This window comes from Agelaius tricolor, unplaced genomic scaffold, assembly GCF_023055355.1.
Source record: "Agelaius tricolor isolate 1412-34295 unplaced genomic scaffold, bAgeTri1.0.p SCAF_57, whole genome shotgun sequence".
In the NCBI taxonomy this organism is placed as follows: Eukaryota; Metazoa; Chordata; class Aves; order Passeriformes; family Icteridae; genus Agelaius; species Agelaius tricolor.
The window spans coordinates 832233-855671 of NW_027269317.1; the positions used below are offsets into that span (position 1 = coordinate 832233).

At 53.3% G+C, this 23439-nt stretch overlaps 1 protein-coding gene and 2 pseudogenes across 3 annotated transcripts in view; 2 read left to right on the top strand and 1 right to left on the bottom strand.

The window, feature by feature from the left end:
* The window catches only part of LOC139604922 (zinc finger protein ZFP2-like), a 178318-nt gene that overhangs the window by 80485 nt on the left and 74394 nt on the right, over positions 1–23439 (top strand). The gene's annotated exons all lie outside the window — the stretch shown is intronic.
* LOC139604975 (zinc finger protein 271-like) overlaps positions 1597–23439 on the bottom strand; it is a 254765-nt pseudogene continuing 232922 nt past the window's right edge.
* LOC139604972 (H-2 class II histocompatibility antigen, I-E beta chain-like) lies at positions 15865–20403 on the top strand (annotated as a pseudogene).

Here is a 23439-nt window from a genome sequence, read left to right on the forward strand (position 1 = left end):
GCACACGGGGAGGCATGTGCTCCTGAGCGGAGACCCGCAGTGATTGGTTGGTTTGGGGCGGGGCGCGCCGCTATTGGTTGGGAAAAGTCCGGGATTTTTAAGGGAACATTCCTAGTTTTTTAGGGAAAAACTCTTAGATTTTTAAGGAAAAATTCCCGTTTTTTGCAGGAGAAACATTCCCAGATTTTTTGACTCCACATGACCCCAAATAACCCAAATAACCTCAAAACACTCGAAATAAACCCCAAATAACCCCCCAAAACCCCAAACAATACCTAAAAGTTCCCCAAATAACTCCAAACAAATCCAAATAACCTCCCAAAAAACAAAAAATCCTCACATTAAAACCAAAAAACCCCAATTGATTTGAAGTACATCTAAAAAAACCCCATATACACCAACATAAACCCCATGAACCCCAAATAATTCCAAATAAGCCTGAATAAACTCAAATAAGCCTAAACAAACCCAAATACTTTCAAATAAACCCAAATAATTCCAAATAACCCCAAATAAACAGAAATAAACCAAGTAAAATGCAAGATAAACCCCAAATAGTCCATAAATAACCCAAATCAACCCCAAACAAACCCTAAATAAACCCAAAGAAACCCCAAGTAACCCCAGTTCCTCCCGTTCCCACCCCACAAGAGATCCCGACCAATCAGAACGCGTGGCACTGATGACGATCCACTCGCTGGGCAGAAACTCAGAGCACTGGCCCCGCTCAGCGATTTTCAGCCAATCAGCGCCCGGCCCGACACTGACTCATCAGTTGCCAGGCTCAGACCAAGGCCTCTCACTGCGGTAAACACTCACAGACCGCGCGGGGTAATTTCCAGCCAATCAGAGCGTGTCTCGCTGATGACTCATCAGTTGCCAGGAGCGCAATTTGGGGGGGGGGGAAGGTGACCCTGGGGATGGGCTGGGGACCCCATTAATCCAAAACGGGGTCGCGACCCCAAAACGGAGCAGGAGGGGCCTGGAGCCCCCAAAACCAAACACGGGGGAGGGGATTGGGGGAACGATTGAAAAGGGGAGGCAGAGCTGGGAAAAGAGGGGGGCGGGACCCAAAAATTGAGCTGGGAGGAGGATGGGCCCCACAATCTGAGGTGGGAGGGGTATGGGGACCCAAAACTGAACTGCGAGGGGGATGGTACATCCAAAATTGAGCTGGGATGGGGGTAGGACCCCCAAACAGGATGAAGCCAATTGTGTTCCTGGAATATGAAAAGTAGTTTATGGATATGCATGAGGATCTATGAATATGCAACAGGCTGATGTCATGGGAGACAAGGACCATCGAGGAGAGGTTGTTATGGCCATCAAGACCCTCCAGTTATTTTCAGGGACACCCCTTATATAAATCTGGTTTTAATTATATCAGCCTGTTGCATATTCATAGACCCTCATGCATATCCATAAAATCATTTACATATTTCAGGAACTATTTTTCATGGCCCGTCCTTGGGGGTGTCTCCTCATTTCAGGAGCCTCCAGTGAAATGGAAAATGTAAACACCCTTCCTTTGATGATGATGATGATGATGATGATGATGATGATGATGATGATGAATAATAATAATCAGCAATAATCATAATAATCTAAAAAAATTTAATTAATTTTGAAACTAAGGGGCTCTCAGGAAAAGATATGGGAGTAGAAATAACAGTTCTTTATTAGGAAAAATTAAAAATACAAATACAGTAGTACAAACAAAAAGAAAACAGTGACGGTCAGAATCTACCAGGAATCCAGTGAAAAAGGTTGATCCTCTTGGAATCCAGTGGGAAAAGGGCTGATCCTCTGGGAATCCAGTGGGAAAATGGCTGATCTTTTGGGAATCCATTTCTTACCCCCCAAAGAGAGGGCAAAGGCAGGGCCATGGAGTTTTTATAGGGTATCCCAAGGGTGGAGTTGGGGTTTGGGTCAGGGGAGGAGTTCTTAGCAACACAAGAAGGGTGAGACCAAATTCCTGCCTCTTAGCAACAGCAGCACTCCACAAAGAACCTGTCCCCAAATCCTAAATTCCCTCTAAAACAACGGAGAAATTATGGAACTTCAGATATATTCAATCAATTTCCTTCATTTAACTCAGTTTGGCGAGTTTTTAAAGGATGAAGGTGAAGCAGAGGAAAATTAAGGCCAAACCAAAAGGAAAACCAGCCAGGAGTGTTCCCAACATGGATCAGAGGGAATGTGGTTCACCTGGGCTGTGCCCAAAGTGCCTCCTCCAGTGGGGGATGGAGCTGGAGCAGCGCACGAAGCTCTGCCCGCACTCGGGGCACTCGCAGGGCTTCCCTTACCGGTGCCTCCGTTGGTGTTGGGTCAAGTGAGAGCTCCTGGAGAAGCTCTTCCCACACTGGGGACACTCGTAGGGCCTCTCCCCTGTGTGGATGCGCCGGTGCTTGACAAGGGTGGAGTTGTGCTTGAATCCTTTCCTGCAGTCACGGCAGTGGAAGGGCCTCTCGTCTGTGTGAATCTGATAGTGCTGGAGGAGATTGGAGCTGGTCTGAAACCTCTTCCTGCATTTATCACACTCGTAGGGCCTCTCCCCAGTGTGGGTCCTCTGCTGCATGATCAGGCTGAACTTCCAGCGGAAGCGAATCCTACACTCGGAACACTTGTACAGCCTTTTTCCAGTGTGGATCCTCTGGTGCAGGATCAGGCTGGAGCTCAGGCTCTTCCCACACTCCCCACACTCGTAGGGCCTCTCCCCAGTGTGGATCCTCTGGTGCGTGATCAGGTCGCAGTTCCACCTGAAGCTCTTCCCACACTCCACGCACTTGTGGGGCTTCTCCCCATCATGGAGCTGTTCATGGAGCACCAGCTCCGAGCTCTGGCTCCATCTCCGGCCGCCTTCCCGGCCCAGGCTGGCTCTTTCCCCCTCACATCCCCGCCATCTGCATTTGCAGCCCCTCCTCGTGCGGCAGCTCCGGGGCTTTTCCTCCCCGTTCGATTCCTGCACCGTGGAGCCGCTCAAAACGGCCTCTGCCACCAGGTTCTGCTGCGGGCATTTGTCCTCCCTGCTCTCCATGCTCAACTCCTGCTCTGGGGGAGGAAGGACAAGGAAAGGATGGGATTTGCCTCCGTGCCACAGGCAAGGGCAAGGAGATCCCCCCAGGGCATCCCCAGCAGGATGGTACTGCCACCCCCCGATGTCCCCCCAAGGGGCCTTTTCCGCTCAGCCTTGGACTTCTTCATTCTCCAAACATCCCCCAAAAACCCAACCCAGGGACCCCCCTGGGATATCCAGACCGAGCTCCCCCTCCCCGCTCACTGACGCAATGGGGGGGGGGGGGGGGGCGATGATCCCACAGGTGGGGGCTGCGAATTCAGGCAGGGATGGACGGCCTGGCTCCCTCAGCTCAGCCTCCATCCGCCTCTTCCTCTTGCTCCTCCTCTTCCATCCCCGCTCCCATTCCTTTGTGTTATCCCCACTTCCTTCTCTTCTTCCATCCCTCCCCTTCCATCCCTTCTCCTCATCCTCGCTAACCCCACGTCCTTCTCCTCCTTCCATCACTGCTCTCTCTCGGCCTTCATCCCTCCTCTTCCATCTCCCCTCCCCCTGCTTCTCTCCCCTAACTGGCTGGAACCCTGAAGGGAAAGGGGGCAAGGAAAGGGCGGGAATCCTGAGGGGAAAGGGGCGGGTTCAGGCCAAGGGCTGCAACTGTGAGGGGACGCTCTGGGAGGCTGCAAGGGACTGAACATGAACGGGAGAGAAATCAGTAAGTCTGAGAGTTCTGTTTGCTATCGAATACATCCCACACACCCAACCCCACACAATCCCCATCCCACCGCTCCAAACTGGGATCCCACTTTTCCAAATCTCCCCACTCCCCCATCTCAGCCTGGTGGCTGGGGAACTGAGCGAGTTTGGTGTGGGATTGAGTTTATTTGACGTGGGTGTGCGCACTTTCAGGGTAAGATTGAGCTGTTTTCACTGGGATTTGAGTGGTTTTGAGGTGATAGATCCATCGCTCTTGGCTATTGCAGTACAAAGAGATGCAAAAGAGAGAAACATTAAGGTCAAACCAAAAGGAAAACCAGCCAGGAGTGTTCCCAACATGGATCAGAGGGAATGTGGTTCACCTGGGCTGTGCCCAAAGTGCCTCCTCCAGTGGGGGATGGAGCTGGAGCAGCGCACGAAGCTCTGCCCGCACTCGGGGCTCCCCTTACCGGTGCCTCCGTTGGTGTCGGGTCAAGTGAGAGCTCTGTGAGAAGCTCTTCCTACACTGGGGACACTCGTAGGGCCTCTCCCCTGTGTGGATGCACTGGTGTCTGATGAGGTGGGAGTTCTGCCTGAATCCCTTCCCGCAGTCAGGGCATTGGAAGGGCCTCTCCTCTGTGTGAATCCGATAGTGCTGGTGGAGATGGGAGCTGGTCTGAAACCTCTTCCCACACTTGGAACACTCATAGGGCCTCTCCCCAGTGTGGATGCGCCGGTGGGTAACAAGAGTGGAGTTCTCCCTGAACCCCTTCCCACACTCAGGGCATTGGAAGGGCCTGTCCTCCGTATGAATCCGATAGTGCTGGAGGAGACTGGAACTGGTTGGAAACCTCTTCCTGCATTTATCACAGTCATAGGGCCTCTCCCCAGTGTGGATGCGCCGGTGATTGATAAGAGTGGAGTTGTGCTTGAATCCCTTCCCACAGTCGGGGCATTGGAAGGGCCTCTCCTCTGTGTGAGTCTGATAGTGCTGGACAAGACAGGAGCTGGTCTGAAACCTCTTCCTGCATTTATCACACTCGTAGGGCCTCTCCCCTGTGTGGATGCGCCAGTGCTTCATGAGGATAGAGTTCTCCTTGAATCCCTTCCCACACTCAGGGCATTGGAAGGGCCTCTCCTCTGCATGACTCTGATAGTGCCGGAGGAGATGGGAGCTGGTCTGAAACCTCTTCCCACACTTGGAACACTCATAGGGCCTCTCCCCAGTGTGGATCTTCTGGTGCATGATCAGGTTGGAGCTCTGGCTGAAACTCTTCCCACACTCCCCACACTCATAGGGCTTCTCACCAGTGTGGGTCCTCTGGTGGGTGTTTAGATGGGAGCTCTGGCTGAAGATCTTCCCACACTTCTCACACTCATAGGGCCGTTCCCCAGTGTGAGTCCTCTGATGCCTGCTCAGGTGGGAGCTCCACCTGAAGCTCTTCTCACACTCCACGCACTTGTGGGGCTTCTCCCCATCATGGAGCTGCTCATGGAGCACCAGCTCCGAGCTCTGGCTCCATCTCCGGCCGCCTTCCCGGCCCAGGCTGGCTCTTTCCCCCTCACATCCCCGCCATCTGCGTTTGCAGCCCCTCCTCGTGCGGCAGCTCCGGGGCTTTTCCTCCCCGTTGGCTTCCTGCGCCGTGGAGCCGCTCAAAACGGCCTCTGCCACCAGGTTCTGCCGCGGGCATTTGTCCTCCCTGCTCTCCATGCTCAGCTCCTGCTCTGGGGGAGGAAGGACAAGGACAGCATGGGATTTGCCTCCGTGACACAGGCAAGGGCAAGGAGATCCCCCCAGGGCTGAGCTGCAGCTGGGGGCCCTGCTGGGCTGGGAGATGGAGCAGCACAGAGGGGAAAGGGGCACTGACTTCCTCCTCACCTGCCTCAGTGTCCCAGGGCATCTTCCTCTTCCTCGCAGCCTCCCAGGGGTTGGCAATGGGAAATCCTGGTTTGGGGAAAACAAGGGATGAGCGCGTTTGTAGGAGCGTCGGGGGGTAGGACGGTTGGGACGGACGGAGATGAGAGATCTCTGCAGCCAGGCCGTGGAACTTGCGGTTTATTGCAAAGGGCCCGGGTGCAGGGCCCTGCTTGGAGCTGCCAGGCACAGCTCGGAGCAGGCCCGAGAGAAGAGAGGGGTAGAGAGGATGAGAGGGTAAGAGAGTAAGAGGGGAAGAGTGTAAGGTTCCCGTTACAATACAATAAATCTTTTTCTGTGTTGAATATTCTATTTCTCACTAGCCAATCTACTACAAGATACAAATCCTATAGCATTTACATACAGCCTGTAAGAATCATTACATCACCATACTGTGTTACGTTTTAAACCCTAAAAACTCCTCTTTAAACCCCTTCTGCTGAGCTAGTGGGGTCTGCTCTGACCCTTGGATCCATCTGCAAGCAGAGAGAATTGTTTCATCAAAAGGGGATTACCTTCAGTCGGGCCAGACCATTGTTTTCTAGTTGTTCACTAACTAAGCTATCTCAAAGCTTACTTTCATTTCAATCTTCCTTATACTTTCTATATTCTCCAAATCTTTTGCCAGACAATCATATTTATAAGGCTTTCCTGTTTCATCTTCCCCAACACACATTGAGTTTGAAGGTCGCTCTGCCTGAGTCCATCTCTACAAGTCAGCGGCCATCTGGGCTCCAGAAAAACCTCCCAAACACCGAGATTCAGCCCTGAAAAAGCCACCCAGGAGTTCCCTGTCCCTGGTCCCTCCCCTCTCGAGTTCTGGGGTCCCCCCCTGTCCCAGCTGCTGGGGTCACGCTTGGATTGGGGGTCCCCCTTCTCCTCGGTGCCCACCCTGCCCAGGCTGCTGGCAGTCCCAGCAATGCCAAAATCTGCCCCCGCTTCGCTCTCCCCATTTCAGGATGCCGGGGCTGTTTGGGCTCCCGGGCTCCCTTCTCCCCTCATTCTCTGCTCTGGGCTGCAGCGGCTCCAAGGAGTCCCCCCTGCCCCTCTCCAGGCTCTTGAGGCTCCCGCCAATGGCGGCGCTCCCCCCTCTCTGGGCTCCCCACTTTGGGCTCCTGGGGCACACAGGGCTCTGCTCCTCCAGGCTGCCTCTGCTGGCAGCCGCCACCGCCACCCCCCGATGTCCCCCCAAGGGGCCTTTTCCGCTCAGCCTTGGACTTCTTCATTCTCCAAACATCCCCCCAAAAACCCAACCCAGGGACCCTCTGGATATCTGGGCCGAGCTCCCCCTCCCCGCTCACCAGCACGATGGGGGAGGCGATGATCCCACAGGTGGGGGCTGCGAATTCAGGCAGGGATGGACGGCCTGGCTCCCTCAGCTCAGCCTCCATCCGCCTTTGTCCCTCCTCTTCCTCTTCCTCTTGCTCCTCCTCTTCCATCCCCCCTCCCGCTCCTCTGTGTTATCCCCACCTCCTTCTCTGGTTTCATCCCTCCCCTTCCCTCCCTCCTCCTCTTCCTCCTCCCTAACCCCACCTCCTTCTCCTCCTTCCATCGCTGCTCTCTCTCTGCCTTCATCCCTCCTCTTCCATCCCTCCTCCCCCTGCTCCTTCTCCCTAACCCCACCTCCTCCTCCCCCTTCATCCCTGCCCTTCCCTGCCTCCTCCTCCTCCCCCAGCAGCAGCCACACCCTCGGTGCCCGTTCCCGCAGCCCTCGCAGCCCGCGGCAGCAGCGGCGATGGAGCCGGGACAGGTCGGGATGGGCAGCGCGGGGCTCTCGGCTGCTCCCAGCCGCTGCGGGCGGGGGGAACCCGGCCCGGGCCAAAGGAGAGGCAAACTGGGGGCACATCACAAAGCTAAGGATGCAGCAGAAAATGGAGCTGAAAGAGTTATGTTAATATTAACTCCAAACCAGGAAAATCTGGAAATTCCAAAGGTTACGGAAGACGAGAAAAAAGAATTAAACAAGATAGGAAGTGATCAAGATAAATCAAGGAAATTGAAACTTCTTGATGGAAGAAAATTACTTAATAAAATGGGCTTCTAGGAAATTATTAGAAGACATGCATCAGAAAACCCACTGGGGTACTCAAGCTTTGTGTGATCATTTTTTAAGGAACTATGGGTGCACTGGGATTTTTGGAGTAGCAAAGCAAGTTACTGAAAGATGCTTAAATTGCCAAAGGATAAATAAAAAGGTGATGAGAAAAACAACATTAGGAGGTCGTGAGTTAGCTCGTTGACCATTTCAAAGCATCCAAGCAGAAGTTTAGATTTGTTAGGCTCTGGATTTATTTGTAAAAAAAAAATATTTAATCAAGAAGAAAGAGAATATGCCATGTGTTAGACAGGAGATTTTAGGAGAATAAAAATCTTTAAAGCATGAGAAACACCCGAGACAAAAACAGGAAAAGAAAAAGGGGAAATGGAAGGGAGGGGAGCAAGAGGAAAAGTCAGAAAGAGAGTGGGATCCTCTGCAGGCCTTGCCCCCTCCGTTCGCGGCCGAGGCGCCTGTCCCGGGTCCCGGCTCGCTGCCCGCCTCAGCTCCGCCTGCCCCGATTTCCATCCCAGGTGCGGGCTCACTGCCCAGGGCAGCTCCACCTGCCCCGGCGCTGGCGGTGAATTTGTGTGCCCTGCTCCCACTGCCCGGCCCGCGGCCGCTCTGCCGGCCATGCTGGGGAAGATGGGGGTTGCTCTGTCCTGCCGCGTGGGCCGAGGTCACCGCGCCGACCGCACCGAGGGCGGGTCCCAGCCATCCCATCCCCGGCTGCCCTGCCCGTGCCAGCTGCGCTGGGCACCGCCGCTGCTGCTGCCGGGGTCTCCCACCTGCCTTTTCTCTGCCGGGAGCTGCCGGATCAGCCGCCATAAGCCATGTGGGGGCTGCCCACGCTCCGGCTCGGTCTCCACGGGAAGATCCCCCTCTGGCGATTCCGGCAGCAGATCCTGCCCACACTCCCACCGAGCCTCGGCGGGATATCCTCCCCTGACCCCAGCCTGCTCTGAGTTACATCCCCTTGGTAACCACAGCTCCACCTGTTCAGGAAAACTCTCTCTCTCTCTACAGGAAGCACCTTATCAAAACACTAGGAGCTCAGTTAAAAGGCAGCCCTCTCCAAATTCTTTCCCAAAACACGGGAGAAAGGCTATAGAAGGTAAAAAAGTGAAAGAGTTAGATGAAGGGATTGCTCTATTTCCCTTAAGAGAGGTTCCCATGGCAGGGATGCGCTGCCCTGCCCCGCGGGAGCCACCAGCGCCCCTGCCGGCCGTGCCCGGAACTGCACCCAAGGGGAAAGCGCCGCAGCCGAAAGGCCGGGACTGGCTCCGGGCTCTGTTTGTTGGCACTGCCGGAGCTGTGGTTCTTTGTTTGCTTTATTTAAACACTAGTAAAGAACTGGTATTACTATTCCCATAGCTTTGCCTGAGAGACCCTTGATTTCACTAGTCTAAAAATTAAGAGGGAGGGGCTTTGCATTCTCCATTCCAAGAGAGCCTTTTTCTGCCTTCCCAAGCAGACACCTGTCTTGTAAAGCAAGACAAGCACCCACAGGCACTGAGGGGGGCTGCAGGAGGGACAGAAGAAGGCCCTGCAGCACTTGGGCACAAAGGCCCAGCAGGTGAATGCAAGAAGGGAGCAGCAAAAGGCCAAGCTGAAGGCAAAGGCCAGGGCAGAGCTCCTACAGCCCCTGAGGGATCAGCCCCAGGGCCCAAGGGGGCCCCAGCACCCAGGGCACGGGCTCGGCCACAAGCACCCGGCAGAGGCATTGCCCTCCTCGGCAGGGCACAGCCCACCCAAACAGCCCCTGGCAAGGAATCAGGGCTCCAGCTGCAGGGCACAAGGACACTGCAAGCACAGACAGCAGCACCCTCAGGACCAGCAAGTCCACCCCTTGATGGACATGGATTGGCAGGGCTGTCACAGCTCCCATCACACCAGGGACCCTCCACACTGGAGCCCTTGAGAACATTCAGGTGGGTCTGCATTGAGGGGAGGCCTCTCCTGATGGACACAGGGGCCTCTCAATTCACTCGGAATCTTCAACTTACGGGGGGAAAATGCTAAAAATTTGTTTGATTAGTGATGGGATAAGTGGGAAAGATGTATGGTTTTATTCAACCACTGTTAGCAGATTTGGGAGAGGGATTTGAAATGCATGAAGTTTTATTTGCTCCTAATTGTTATTATGATTTACTGGGAGGGGATTTGATCACTAAACTCGGAACGCAAATTAATATTATATAAGGTGATAGAGAGGCCAGTTCTGTTGTACCTCTGTGTCAAATGTCTGGCCAGGCCTATGCTGAAGTGAACCCTGAAGTGTGGGCAGCCCCAGGGAAATAGGGAAAATTAGATATGGAGCCTCTCCAAAGTACTCTGAAGCAACCAGGACAAGTGGTGTCTAAAAGCAACAGCCTGTTCCAGGGGAGGGAAGGAAGGGGAATCAGACAAAGCGCAGGTCACCGCCCCATGCTCAGCTCAACCCAAGGAGCTCTGGGTGCTTCTAAGAGCCTGGCACTGAAATGCCCTGGGCAGGAAGGCTTCAATATCTTCTGCTGACACCATGGCACCTAACAGGGGGGCAAAAGCAATTCTGACTGCTTCAGCAAGCACTGGATCAGAGATCAAGGTAGATTCTCCCACAGGAAGCTGGGCTGGCACAGAGCCTGCCCTGGCACTTTGCTGTTGCCAACACCCAGCCAGGACATCGGCTCCTGCCTAAGGAGTGCAAAGCAGCACCACTGGTGGCCAAGGGGCCCATGCCAAGTGTCCCTGAGGCCAGAAACAGCCGCCAGCACAGCTGAACACGGGGGGACCCCTCAGCCTGGCCTCAGGGGCTCTGAAGCCCCGGAGATTTGCACTTCCCGCCTGCAGCAGGACCATGGCAGCCGCCCCTGAGCCTGCCCTGAAGGCAACGCAGCAGCAGCCAGGGCTCCACAGCGGGCCAAGCCCCTGGGCCTGCCCACAGATCCTCTGCTCAAACCCTCGGAAATCCTGGCCACCCTCCTCTGGCACCTCCAGCCACTGCGGCCAAGCCTTGCTGCCACTGCTGCAGCTTCAGCGCTGGCTGGGCCTGCACTGCCACAGCTGCTGGGGAGCACCACGGCACAATTCCACTCTGGGGCTCACTCACACCCACACTCTGGGCTGACTGCGACTGCATTGCTGCAAAATGTACCCATTTTGGTTCTTTTCAATCTTCTTTCTCTGCTCAGGCTTGGTTTGTCTTTGCCTTGGGGAAAGGAATTTTAAAGGTTTTATTTAAGGGGTGTTACACCACTCAACAGAGATGAGTTCAACATCTCCACAGACTGGGAATAGCCCAAAAGACACCCACAGAGATAACGACCAGCAACAAAACATCAACGCCCAGCAGCAAACAGCAACCAACAGCTACCCCAGACACTGCCCCCGGCACAGCTGGAGACACCTGGTCTGGAAAAGGCTGAGAAGGAAATCCACGAGTGTGGACCGAATTCACAGCAGAGGGGAAGAAATCTGGGTCCAACAGGAAACCAAATACTAAAAACTTACACAACTTGGAAGCAATGAACATTAAAGCAGGGGATTTAGATTGGTTCAGACTACATAAAGTTTAGGAAAATTCTAGTAAAACTCACATGCCATGGAATGATTTTCTCTGCACAGCCAGGGTATTTGTGAAAGAAATTATTTCTGTTGCACATCCTGGCCAGAAGCAAGCAATGCCTTGACTCTCTAACACTAAAGAGATTCTTGGAGAGTTTTTGTTTTCCCTGCAGTTTCAGTGACAAAATTACAACATGAGAATAATTTTTTATAATAATCCTACTTCATATTGTCAGGTAGGTTTGGGACAGAAGTGTGAGAATCAGTTTTTGGTATGGGTTGTTCGATGTTCACCTTTAGGCAGCATTCTGAAAAATTTACAAGAGCTTTAAAGGTGACCATTTAATTAATAACAGTTAATAGCTTGTTTAAAAATTGTGTAAAGAAACAAACAAACCCTGACAACCAAAAAAAAAACCAAAAACCCCAAACTAAAGAAAAGGAAAAAAACAAACAGAGAAGCAGATTCTGGGGGGGCCACAGGTGACTCACGAGGTGCCCTGGAAGAGAAGCTTTATTCCAGGTAGCCCGCAGAGGAGCTTTAGAAATGCAAATGAACACTGCTGGGCAAAGCCTGGACAATGGACCTGGGTCTCTTGCCTGGGGCAGGAATTGGGCTCATTCCCTCTGCCCCTCACCCCAAGCTCTGCCTGCTTGCCCTGATGGAATTTGCACAGCTCAAGGCAGAGCCCAGGGTGAGGATATCTGACCCTGCAACAGAAACGGGTGAAGCTGCAAAGGGAAACAGCAAATGGAGAATGTTGGGAAAACTTCACTATAAATTAATGGGGGGAATCATCCCTCTGCCCACTCCAACATGTGCTGTCACTGTCTATGTTATATAGGGTGGATTAGAGCACTGAGATGTTCTTGCTACCACAAGTTCTGGGAAATCAGTCGGGAATCCAAGTATTTGATGATTTAATTAAAGAAAAGCAGTCAATTGATGCAGCCCTGGCTGGAGAGAGCGGCCAAAAATGGAGAAAAGATGAACTGCCAGCAGAACAAATCCTACAACACCATGCACCAGATCCTGGGAACCCAAACCAATTCATATCAGGAGCCACAGAACCTATTTCTCATTTCAATGGCATCATTAGATTACAAGCTGCCCTCGGAATAACCAACCAGACAGCTCCAGCTCCTGACCTTCCTGCTGAGCAATCCACTGAAATGAGGAACACAACATTTCACCATGGGATGGGATCAGATTACTTTCCAGCAGAAAAAAGAGGAGTTTGTGGAAAATTCAATGTCTCAAACTGCTGTTGGCAAATAGATGACAAAGGAAAAGTGGTGAAAAAAACCAAAAAACAATGGAAACAATAAAGCAGCTCATGTATTGGTCCAAACGTGAAAAGGATGGGAACGGGACACGGTTTCGTGGCTGGCAGAGCATGGGTTAAACGAATGCTGTTTCTCCTCTCAGGTGCTACAGCAACTCTCACCTTTTTACCGTGCTCCACACCTTGAGAGTGCAGCTCATTCAGCAGCTGAGCGAGGGACCAGGGACTCGTAGATAAGGAAGTAACGGGCGAAAGCACCAGCTTCAATAATTGTTACTAATTAACATGGACTGCTGCTCACAGAAAGTCCCGCTAATTTCCTGAACTTCCAGAAGAACAAAGACTTAACAGAGCCGTGAATATCGGCTGTTCTACAAAAGTGGGGGTGCACATTATCGAGGACATGCAGTTGGCGGAAGTCTGAACCTTCCAAGTACCTCAGCCAGTGGGCAAAGGGAGAGGGAGATGAGGCCGGGAAAATGAGGATAAAAAGGAGGCTGCGAACTACAACAATGGCAGCGAGCGCACGGCAAATGCCCCACGGCCTCTCCCTCTGCTCAGCAATAAAGTCACTTGTACAGGACTCCTCTGTCTCCTCGGGGCACAGAAACCTCCGGCCACGTCAATTTCCCCGCACAGCCCCGGGCACGGGGCAGCCGCCTCTGTCCCAGCCACAGCAACCGGGCCGAGCCAACGCTGCTCCGGCAGCGGCTCCTGCCGAGGCAGCGGCCGCAAGGAGACCGCGGACAGCCGCTCCCGCAGCGCCCTCACGCCAGCGGCAACACGCGCCGGACACGGCACAACGAACCCGCCTGAGCCCCCTGCCGCCCCCGAGGCCCGCAGGGAGCCCCGAGCACCCGCACAACCCAGCGCGGCTCCCACCTGCGCTCCGGCCGCCTCCCAGCTCCGCCGCCGCCGCCTCACCGCGCTCCGGCCGCTGCCGCCGCTCCCGGGCCCGCACACACGCTCCGCCAATGGCGCCGCTGCCGAGCCACGGACGCCCTCAGGCCGCCACCGGGGCCTGCCCCGCCCCGCTCCCACCAATCAGCGCGCCAGAACCACGACTGACGGCACCGTCGGCCAATTGCAGCCAGGGGCGGGCTCTGCACATGGCACAGCCTCGCCCGGCGCTCTCACGGCCCCCCAGGCTGCGTGAGGGCAAAGCCGGAGATGAGGAACAGCCCTGGAACGGGCCCGGGCCCGAGGGGAATTGAGCTGAAAACACAAACAAACTTCTCCGCAGCTCCCGCCACGGCTTTCCCGAAACTGCGGCTTCGGTGGCTCCGGTGGCTCCGGTGGCTCCGGTGGCTCCGGTGGCTCCCGCTCAGCGGGAGGCCCCGGAGCCTCACTTCTCCTACCCCTCATTAGGACCATCAGGGCATCGCTTTGATTTCCCTCAAAAAGGGAAAACCGCCCCAAAGCCCTGTGGATGAGTGGGGGAGAGGAGAGATTTCTGACAGAAAACTAAAAACTCAGAGCAGGATAATGAGAAGTAAGTGAAGAGCCTTAAATCCAGCCTTCCCCCACGCCTCCCTCCTTCCAGCTGCACCTCCTACCCCGGCAGTGCCGGAGACAGGGAATGGGGCCGTGCTCACTTCATGCCCCGGGGCTTCTCCCTCTGCTCAGGGACAGGAGTCGTTCCCCTGCTGCACCCTGGGCTCTCTCCCACCGGAGACTTCTCCAGGAACTTCTCCAAGCTGAGTCCATCCCACGGGGCACAGCCCCCCTCCAAGTGCTGCAGCGTGGGTCACCGTGCCCCGGGGTCAGTCCTGCCAGGACAGGCTGCTCCAGCGGGGCCCCTCTGGCCACGGGGGCACAGCCTCCTTTCAGGCATCCCCGTGCTCCAGCGTGGCTGCTCCGGGGGCTGCAGGGGGATCTCTGCATCCCCATGGATCTGCAGGGGGATCTCTGCATCTGGCACCGCCGTTTTTGGAGGCACCAGGAATAGGCTGAGCTCTGCCTGAAGCTCTTCTCACATTCCCCACACCCTTCCCGGCACAGGGAGGCTTTTACCTCCTGACAGTTCCCCAGGCTGGGTTTGCAGCCCCTCCTCGTGTGGGATCTCTGGGGCTTTTCCTTCCCGTTGGATTCCTGCCCTGTGGAGCTGTTCCAAATGGCCTCTTCCACGAGGTTCTGTGGCAGGGATTTGTTCTCCCTGGTCTCTGTCTGCAGCTCAGTGCCTGGGGGAGGAAGGACAAGGAGAGGAAGAGACTTGTCAGTGAGGACAGAATCAGATGGAGAGACATTCCTGCCAGGCTGCACAGCCCTTGGAATCCGCACAGTCTAAAGGGGAAGGAGACACCTGTGAGAAAGGAGAGGCCTTGGATGGCAAGCAGGTGAAAAATGCAGTTTAGCAACAGCCCAGATCAATGTGGAACCAGAACCCTTGGCCCCAGCTGGTTCAGCTTCTGAACTCATCAGTTCCACCATTCCCTCCAGAACAAGGCAACACAACTGCCAGGGTTAGCCAGGGGAGGAGGCCGTGCAGCACTTGGGACAAAAGCAGTCAGAAAACCTTTCAGAAAGTCCCTTCAGAAACAGGCAAGGCCAGTGAAAAATGGGCAAATGAGGCATTTCTGGAAACAAGAACCCGATCTTCCTGGCATCTGTAGCAATGGAAAAGGGCTGGGAAGAAGAAGCCAAGGGAAATAATTTCTGCTGTGGTTTATCAGCACTTGCTGGGAGACACAGCAAATGGGGTCAACTTGAAGGAAAAACCAAAGCAAAGCAACAAAAGCACATGGAGGGAGTGAACTGCCAGGCTGTTGGTTTGGGAAGATGTGGCTGGGTCAGGCATTTTCAAAACAGGCTACAGACTCCTGATGCCAGGAAAGGTTAACGCAGGGCCCGGGCTCGGGATCAGAGCTGAATCATTCACCTGTCCAAAGAGTTGACAATGTTGGGGTTCTTCTTGTCCTTCAGGAGCAGGATCTCATTTCACAGCTCGTTCCCTGTTCTGCCCTCTGAGACTCATTTTCTTGATGGCCACCTGAAGGGACATTGCAGCCTTGAACTGGAGGAGTCTGTGGCAGGAGGCCACAGCAAACACGGAGCGAGTCTTTGTGGAGCGACGGAGCCGGGCTGTGCCAAACTGCCTTGGGATGGGACACCAGAGCTCAGCAAGGGCCATTCCCACAGCCCATTGCTCTGCCAGCTGGGGGCTGCTTACAGGACACATGGCCAGAGACATTTGGCCCTGCAAGCTCTGCAAAAATGGGGGTGGGAGGCGCTGGGACGGGGAGGGAGAAGGGGGAAAAGGGGGCGAAGGGGGGAGCCCGGAATGGAGGGGGAGGAGGAGGGGACTCCCCAAAGGGAGAGCGGGAGGGGCTGAGGGGTGGGGGGAGGGGAGGGAGGGGTGGGAGAGGGTGGGGAAGGGGGAAAAGGGGAGGGGGGGACCCCAAAACTGAGCCCGAGGGGGCTGGAGATTGGGGGATTTGTGGGAAAATGGGGAAAATGGGACCCCAAAAGTGATTTGGGAACGGCCGGAGGTGGGAGGGGAGAGGATGTGGAAGGGGAAATGGGGGAAGGGCGGCAAAGAAGAAGCGGCAGCGCGGGCAGGAGGGTCCCGTGGCGGCCGTGGGGCACAGGGGGTGCGGGGTGGGGATCCGGGGTGGGCCCCGGAGCTCTGGGGGTGCTGGGGGGGCAACCCCGGTCCTGAGTTCTGCGCTCACAGGGGTGTTCCAGTACATGTTAAAGTCCGAATGTCACTTCATTAACGGCACGGAGAAGGTGAGGTTCATGGAGAGGTCTGTCTACAACAGGGTGCAGTTCGCGATGTTGGACAACGACGTGCGGCGCTACGTGGGGCTCACCCGCTATGGGGAGAAACAGGTCCGGTACAAGAATAGCAAACCGGAGTGGATGGAGTACATGCGGGCTTCGTTGGACGCGTACTGCCGGTAAAACTACGAGTATCCCACCCCGTTCCTCACGGAGCGCCGAGGTGAGCGCGGGGCAGAGCGTGTCCCCTGGGCCCTGCCCTGTCAATGACCCTGGAGCCTCTCAAAACCTCCCTGGGAATCGCCCCAGAGCCCTCAGCCCTCCTTGGGCCCATCCCCGGGTCCTCCTGTCTATCCCAGTGACCCCCCAGTCCATCCCAGTGCCCCGCCGCGCGTCCATTTCAGCGACGCGTAAAGCTGACGCTTTGTAGCCAATCAGGTCGCGTCTCTCTGATGACTCATCTGTTGCCAGGCAGACCCGCAGCGCCGAGTGCCCCGCCCCGGACTCGGCCTCCCAGTGCCGCGCACTTCATTCCCAGTTCCTCCCAGTGCCACCAAAATCCCTCCCATTACCTCTCAGCCTCTCCCGGTCTATTCCCAGTCCCTCACAGTCTTTCACAGTCCCGTGAAGACATCCAGCTCCTCCAAGTCAATTGCCAGTCCATTCCAAGTTCAGTCCCAGTTCACTCCCAGACCTCCATTCTCTCTCCCAGTGCCCCTCCATCCCCTCCCACCTATCTCAGTGCCACCCCTGTCCCTCCCAGTCCCTCACAGTCCATTCTCAGTCCATTCCTAGTCCCTCCCAAGTCCCTCCCAGTCTATTCCCAGCCACTCCCAGTCCCTCTCCAGCCCAGCCCAGCCCTCCCCTCTCTCTCCCAGTGCCCCCCAGCTGATCCCAGTGTGTCTCCGCGCTCTCTCTCTCTCTCTCTCTCTCTCCCCCAGTGCCCCCCAACGTGTCCATCTCGCTGGTGCCCCCCTCGAGCTCCCAGCCGGGCCCCGGCCGCCTGCTCTGCTCCGTGATGGATTTCTACCCTGCTGCCATCCAGGTGAGGTGGTTCCAGGGCCAGCAGGAGCTCTCGGAGCACGTGGTGGCCACCGACGTGGTCCCCAACGGGGACTGGACCTACCAGCTGCTGGCGCTACTGGAAACCCCGCCCCGGCGCGGGCTCACCTACAGCTGCCAGGTGGAGCACGTCAGCCTGGAGCAGCCCCTGAGCCGGCACTGGGGTACGGGGGAGCCCCTGGGGGCGCTGGCAGAGCGACTGGGCTGTGCTGGGAGCCACTGGGAGGGAGCTGGAGAGAGCCGGGCTGGGACTGGGAGAGGGGCTGGGGGCTGGGCAAGGGCTGGGAAGGGGTTTGGGGGATGCTGGGGAGGGTGGGATGGGGATGGGGGGGGGTCCTGGTGGGCACTGGGAGGGAGTTTGGCGGTGCTGGGTGTGACTGGGAGGGAGATTGGGGGTGCTGGTGGTTTCATTTTAAACCCTAAAAACTCCTCTTTGGGCCCCTTCTGCCAAGCTGGTAGGGTCTGCTCTGACCCTTGGATCTGTCTGCAAGCAGAGGGTATTGTTTCATTAAAAGGGGATTACCTTCAGTTGGGCCACACCATTGTTTTCCAGTTGATCAGTAACTAAGGGATCTCAAAGCTTGCTTTCATTTCAATCTCGCTTATAGTTTCTATATTGTCAAAATCTTTTGCCAGACAATCATATTCATAAAGCTTTCCTGTTTCATCTTCCCCAACACTTGGGCATTTTTTTATCCCTCAATCCAGCTGTGTTGTCCAATCCCAGATGCTCTTGAGCATATTCTCAATCCGGCAGAATTTTGCTTAACCCTGAATGTTCTTGGAATATTAATCCCTCAACCCAGCAGTTTTTAATTCTGGATGGTCTTGGGCACTCTTATCCCTCAACCCAGCAGGTTTTTAGGAGCCCCTTTTGTCCCATTTCCTAGTGGATTGGGCTAGGAAACTCCTCTGCTCCCTTCCTCCGAGGGGTCCAGCCCCTCTCTGAGACCCAGTCCCAGTTACCCCGGGGGATTCTCTCACTCCTTTTAACATTCACTTTGTCTCTTTACTGGCCACTTAGCGCGGAAAGTCAGAAACGCAGCATGGGAGACTCCAGCACTCCCTTGGCAGGTCTGGCACAACCAGCCCGCCTCTCATTCACTCACATTCATCCCCCCTGAGAAATACTTACCAATCCCTTTTCCTTCCCATGTTCTTCGTGCACATTACTACTCTTAGGGGGCCAATTACCGTGGTTGTAGGGAGCCTTTTTCCCTTGTCTTTGTTTTATTGTCTCCTTTTGTCCACCATAACCTGCGTCTGCCGGTCACCCCAGGGCAAACAGAGCGAGGCTGCCGAAGAGGGCAGGGGGCACCTTCCCCACTCTGACTCTCCTGAAGCACCGGCAGCGAGGTGTTGGTAACCATCCTCTGCTACCAAATTGTGAAAAACGCCAATCACTTGTTTTTAAAATTTTAAAATTTAATAGTAATAAAATGGTTATGAAAAATAGTAATACAATTAGAGTAATAAAAATTTGGACAATTTGAATTAGGACAATATGAGACAACAAAGTGTTATGGAGTCCGGGTACCTTTTTCTGGGCAGCATGAGCCCTGAAAAGGACACCTGTTAACAAAGGATTAACCTTTAAAAGCAATAGCCTGTTGCATATTCATACACTTCATACATGATGCATAAATTCCATTCAAACATGGGATTCTGGTTAGTGCCACCTTCTTTCTCTGAATCCCAACAGCGCCTTCGAGGCGGGAAGAAGTTCATTTCTTCTGATAAGAGAGCAATAAATTATTTTTCTCTGAAAGATTTAGGTGTCCTGGGGCTGCTATCTCACTGCAAGTCCTTTCTTTATTTAAAGTCTCTTACCAAGCATAGTTTCTATTTTAACATTTTTTTAATAACCTAAAACTATATTTAACCCACTACTTAAGAGAATTAATACAGCATTACTTTCTAACACAAGACCTATATTATTAATTTTAATATTTGCGAAAAGCCAATCACAAAATATGCATTTTTCACAAGTATAATCCCACTTCCAATCTCTCCCAGTATGGTCCCAGCTGCCACCAGCATGGTTCCAGTTGCTTCCTCAATCAACTCAGTGAGTCCCAGTATGATGCCATTTGCTCCCAGTTGCTCCCAGTCAGGCCCAGTATGGGGGATGCTGTGCAGGGTGTGCTCACTGTGACACACAGTCACTCCCAGTATTAGTCCAGTCACTCCCAGTATGATCCAGATATGAGCCCAGTGTGCTCCCAGTCTCTACCAGAATAAACCAGTTTTGCTCTACATGGTTCCAGTTGCTCTCTTTCACCCTCACTTTCCTTCCAGTCACTCCCAGTATATCCCAATGTACCCCAGTTCCCTCCAGCATCTTTCCAGTTCCTTCCAGTATGATCCCATTTGCTCACAAGCACTCCCAGTCAGCCTCAGTGTAGTGGCACTCACTGCCAGTATGATCCTAGCCATCCTCAGCACCATCCCAGTTCATCCCAGTATATCCCATTTATCCTGTCTCCTGCAGCACTATCAGATTCACACAGAGGAGAAGTCCTTCCACTGCCGTGACTGTGGGAAGGGATTCAAGCACAACTCCACCCTTGTCAAGCCCTGGCACATCCACACAGGGGAGAGGCCCTACGAGTGTCCCCAGTGTGGGAAGAGCTTCTCACAGAGCTCTCACTTAACCCGACACCAACGGAGGCACCGGTAAGGGAAGCCCTGCGAGTGCCCCGAGTGCGGGCAGAGCTTCGTGCGCTGCTCCAGCTCCATCCCCCACTGGAGGAGGCACTTTGGGCACAGCCCAGGTGAACCACATTCCCTCTGATCCATGTTGGGAACACACCTGGCTGCTTCTACTTTTTGGTTTGCATTAATTTTTTTATCCTCTCCCTCTCTCTGCAGTCCAAAAGCCAAGGGGGATGGATCTGTCACCTCAAATCCCAGTGAAAACAGCTCAATCTTACCCCAAAAGGGCTCAAACCCACCTCAAAAAAACTCAATCCCATGCCAAACTCACTCGATTCCTCAGCCACCAGGCTGAGATGGGGTTGGGAGGAGATTTAGAGTTGTGGGATCTCAATTAGAGTGGTGGGATGGGGATTGTGTGGGGCTGGGTGTGTGGGATGTATTTGATAGCAAATAAAACTCTCAGACTTACTGATTTCTCTCCCGTTCATGTTCAGTACATTCCAGTTCTGTTTGCAGAGTGCTGCCTTCTCAACTCATTGTCTTTGTGTCCCCTTTTCTCTCCTGCCTCTCTTTGCCTGCTCTGTTTCTCTCTCAGTGTCTCCCTTGACCCACGGACCACCAGAGACCCTCCCCTGATTTAATTGACCCAGGCACCACCAGAGACCCTCCCTATATTTAATTGCCTCAGGGACCACCAAATACCCTCCTTTGATTTTTTACCCCAGTGACCACCAAAGACCTTCCCCTGATTTAATTGACCCCATCCCTGATTTAATTGACCCCTCTGCCACCAAAGACCCTCCCCTGGTTTAATTGACCTTTCCCTGATTTAATTGACCCCTCTCCTGATTTAATTGACCCTTTCCCTCTTTTAATTGTTCCCTCCCCTGATTTAATTGACCCTGCCCTGATTTAATTGACCCCTTCCCTGATTTAACTGCCCCCTTCCCTGATTTACCTGACCCTGCATTGATTTAATTGACCCCTCTGTCCCCACAGTCCCTCCCCTGATTATTTATTATTTTATTTCCCAATTATTATTTTAATTCGCAGTCCCAGGAGCTGAAGTCCTGAAGGCTGGCAAGGAAATGTCTCTGTAGGATTTTGCTCCATTTGCCTTCAAGGGTGGGAACATCTTTTCCTGGCTGGGAGCTGGAATTCCAGACTTTTGGAATGTGTGCAGGGCAATACGGACTGGGATCAAATATGGACTGGGATCAAATAGGGGTTGGGATCAAATACGGACTAGGATCAAACAGGGACTGGGATCCTACAGAGTGGGATCAAACAGGGACTGGGATCAAATATTCACTGGGATCAAATATGGACTGGGATCAGATAGGAACTCAGATCAAACATGGACTGGGATCAAATATTGACTGGGATTGTACAGATTGGGATAAACGGGACTGAGATTATTTAGACTCGGATCAAATATGGACTGGGATAAAATGTGGATTGGGATGAAATATGGACTGGGATTAAATAGGGGCCGGGATCAAATATGTACTGGGATCATCCTGACTGAGATAAACTGGACTGAGATTATATAGACCAGGGTCAAATAGGGACTGGGATCACATACGAATTGGGACAAAAAATGGACTGGGATCAAATATGGACTAAGATCAACTATGGACTAAGATCAACTATGGACTGAGATAAACTGGACTGGGATCAAATCAGGACTGGGATCAACTTTGGACTGGTGTAGTAAACCCCATGGACTTAGGAAAAGCTCCATGGAGAATCTGAACAATAGGAATGCTGAGACAGCAACAGAAGTCCCTGTCTCCCTGACCCCCGCCCCACAGCTTATCTCTGTAACCCTATAGGCTATGTCACTTAACCCTTAGTATTGGTCAAATCTGGATTCCCCTCAACCCTATAAAAGGGGCGTACTTTAGCCCATTCAACAGGAGAAGAGCTGTCACTGGGACCCTTCACAGACTCCCCCAATAAAGCCATCTCTGTGGAACCGCCAGCGCCTCTCCTTCTCCTCTCTCCGCCGTCTGCTGCAGCCTCAGCCCGGGGGCACCCCTACCTGGCAAGCAAGAGCTGAAATCCTAAGAGCTTGCAATCACTATAGAGCTGATCACTACTGAGCTTGCTATGGGGGTTGGCCCGTGGCATCAGCCTGAGCTAGCTTAGCTTTTGGGCACGCAGTCTCTCTGGGGACTGAGCTCCCGAGCTATCTTGCACTGCTTGATGATAAGGCCAAAACAGAGGCTTTACTACACAGTTCTCACTTAAAATTAGGTCTCATTGTCGTACACAAGGGGTTTCCCCATCCTTCTGCATTACCCACCAAGTGTAACCAGGTCCTTGAGCAAAAACCTTTGTGCCTCACATTGGGCGCCAAAATTATGTTCTGGTTTGAAAGCAAAACCAGTGAGAGACTCCATGTCAGAAATACAATTTATTAGGAAAAGGGGGAAAAAACCCAAAATACATGCAATAGTACAATATAAAACCACTGACAGAGTCAGAACACAACCTGACATCCTGCTAGCTAGGGCAGTGGTAGCAGTCCAGATGAAATGGTTTCGTTGAAGTGATGGTCCTTTAGAAAAGATCTGGTAGCACTTTTTCTCTGGAAACCAGTGGGTAAGGGTTGCCTGTTCTGTGCCAAAGCCCAGATTATATTCAGGTGGGGGTACTTAGCTCCTCTCCCTGGGTGGGGCATCTCACAATGAGCTGATATGGTTCTGAGTCATGATTGCTCCTTGATTGCCCATTAAACAGAAGTGGCTCCTGGAGGGAGTCATCTCTGAGTCATGTGGCAAGGCATTGATGGGCCCATTAACAGGAGATAAGGAAAAAACAGTGCCCCTCCTGGTTTAAACAGCTCTTGAGGATGAGAATAGAATACATCTTTATGTTGTAACCTAGGACATAATCCACCCCTTATTCTATTGCCATCTGTACCCAAACCAATACTACCAATACCCTCTTACACATATATATGTTTAAAATACAGAATGAAACTTCACACACAGATCTCAGCTAAAATTAGGTCTCCTTGTGGTACACAACGGGTTTCCCCTTCCTTCTGCTTTACCCACCCAGTGTAACCAGGTCCTTGAGCAAAGACCTTGCTGTTCTACATTGGGCACCAAAATTATATTCTGATTTGAAAGCAAAACCAGTGAGAGACTCCAAGTCAGAAACACAATCTATTAGGAAAAGGGAAAAACCCAAAATACACGCAACAACACAAAATAAAACCACTGACAGAGTCAGAACACATCCTGACACCCTGCTAGTTAGGGTGGTGGTAGCAGTCCAGATGAAATGGTCTTGTTGAAGTGGTGATCCCATAGAAAGGATCTGGTAGTTCTTGTCCTCTGGAAACCAGTGGGTAAGGGCTGCCTGTTCTGTCTCAAAGCCCAGATTATATCCAGGTGGGGATGCTGAGCTCCTCCCCCCTGGGCAGAGCATCTCCCAATGGGCTGATATGGTTCTGAGCCATGATTGCTCCTTGATTGTCCATTAAACAAAAATGGCT